Source organism: Penaeus chinensis, chromosome 12, assembly GCF_019202785.1.
Source record: "Penaeus chinensis breed Huanghai No. 1 chromosome 12, ASM1920278v2, whole genome shotgun sequence".
Lineage (NCBI taxonomy): Eukaryota > Metazoa > Arthropoda > Malacostraca > Decapoda > Penaeidae > Penaeus > Penaeus chinensis.
In genome coordinates this window covers 25,159,662-25,162,161 of record NC_061830.1, presented here as the reverse complement: position 1 = coordinate 25,162,161, position 2,500 = coordinate 25,159,662, and positions in this window count along the sequence as shown.

Here is a 2,500-nt window from a genome sequence, read left to right as displayed (position 1 = left end):
AGGACGCGGCGTCAAAATGAAGACGTTGGGAAAAGCTGTTTATTTTTCTTTATTTACGTCCGTGCGCTGCGATGCAGGCCACACGCAGAGGTGCTTGGCTCGGTCCTCTGTTTGTCAGATGAAAGTGAGTCGACTTCCCATCCAAACAGAACTATTTGCAGCGGTACGCAACAGCTTGCGAACCTTTTTGCTGCCTCGAAATGTCCATTGCGGGATCACACCAGCACTCTTTACGGCCGGAGAACCAAAGGGGTTATCACAGCATACTATCTTGACATACTGACGCATGCGCAGAAATATTAAGCGAGGCCGAACAACAGGTCTTTCAGTCGCTAGAATATATATGATTTGTTTGTGTGTCCACGGAACTGTTGATGGGTGTGTTTGGGCAGGTACTATTCATGGAAGTTCGTAACGTGTGTAATTTATTATTATCATTTGATTACCTTTTTATTTGTCTTCAATACTAATGGACCGAGGGCCACTGTATAGAAGGATAATACTATACATTTTCAGACAAATTTTATTCGGGGGAAAATTACTGACATGGCGATCTTCTTTGTTTAGTGTTTTGGCCTAGACTAGGATCATAGGATGTGCAGTAGATGTGAAACAAGTAAGTCTGTCTCTATCGCCCGAAAAAAAAGAATATATGTATATATATATATATATATATATATATATATATATATATATCAAGTTTTCAATGGGAGCATTAGTATAAGCAAAATGCGATACAAAACAGACTAACGGAATAAAAGTTAACACGTTTAGGCAGATTTGAGCAAGGAGAGAAGAGGGGGGAGAAAGGCCGCCTCCTGGTTTGGCTGAGTCTGATTTTGGATCCGAATCGCCTTCAGATTCTTGAGGCGAGCTGGCCGTGCGCGGAAGCGGTCGGAAGGCCTCGGGACGCCGCGTAGGTTGGAGGAGAATGGACGAGGGTCCGTCGGGCCGCCATGGGGGGGGGGGGGGTATATCTGTTGTTTTCTTTGCTTCCACTTCTTGTTTCGCATGGCTCTTGTTTCGAAGCTTGCTTTATGTGATAGAACAGGAAACCATGCATCGTCTGTTTTATTATCGAAGGTTAATAGTAAAGCATGTGTATACTAGAGAGCATATGACCAAAGTCATTAGCATAAAGTCTTCAGTATAAGTTCAGAGAAACACCGAGAAAACTGAGCGGCCAGTGCACCGATTATTAAATTAAAAAGGCCCGAAAAAACGCAAGCAAGAACCAAGTAAGACTTTCGAAACTTCAGAGTTGTCGTTTTTTCTGGAGTCTCTGAAAGACGTCAAAGTTCCCGCGAAGAAAACTGATGAAACGTCAGAGGGAAATTCTGCGAAGACCTTTCCGAAAAAGATTACTCCCGAAGAAAGAGAAAGAAAAAGAGGAAAAACGGCGAAAACAAGAAGTAAGCGAGCGCCATTTTGGAGTCCCAGGTGTTGTTGAAGACGCGGCTCGAACGGTGGCATTTGTTATAACGAAGTGAATTCCGTTCCGGCGGAGCACACACACACACACACACACACACACACACACACACACACACACACACACACACACACACACACACACACACACACACACACGTTCTGAGGGGAACTGAATCGCGACAGCATGTAAGCGGAATTCGGAATCCTTTCCTTATCCCTTCAAGATCAAATCTAAGGCTTTCTTCAAAGACATTTCCCAAAGGAGTGTGTAATACGAGCCTCAGCGTGTCTTGAAGGGGCAGTAGGCAGGGGGCAGCGGCCGGGGATCAGGGGCAGGGGGCAGGAGGCAGGGGGCAGGTAGGACCCAAATTGCAACAGGTCTTGCTCATGAATAACAAGCATGTCTCTCCAGATTCCGTGGAGGTGGCTGGGCGGAAGAGCTCGTGTGAACTCAGATGAACAAGATATTTGTTTTTATTGACGTGGTATGAGCACGGACTGACTCTTTGCCGAACTGAATTAACAGGAGAGGAAAGTCGCTGTCGTAAGCAACCACGACGCTGTGGTGAATTTTCACTGAAATTGAGGCTCTGCGGTGAATCAGCGACGGGAGCGTTGTTCGTCAGGACTCGCAGCGCGGTCTGGAGGAGCGGGCGAGCCGTTCTTCATGCCACGCTGAATACATTCGGGAGAACATGAATGTTTACACTTTTGTGCCAGTCGTTCCTGAGCGCGATCTGAAAAGCGGGGTCCTCGCCAGCCACAGATGCCACCTTTTCTCACCTGTCCAATAATAACCTGTTGTTGTTGCGACATCCCCGGCCGGAGACAAAGCCGGCTTGCGCGCGGATGCGACTCACAATGCGCGACCAACAGAAAGAACGGCGACCCGGCCCTCCGCGGGGGATGCGAGACTTCAGGTAATGAATAGTGCTAACGAGACCTTTTGTCAGTGCCAGGTGGGACGGAGAGGCCCTCCAGCTCCTCTGCCTGGAAGAACAAGTGAATGGTTTCTTCTGCGTCCTTCCCCTCCTCCTCCCTGCCCCCACCCCTTTGTTCCCAACGT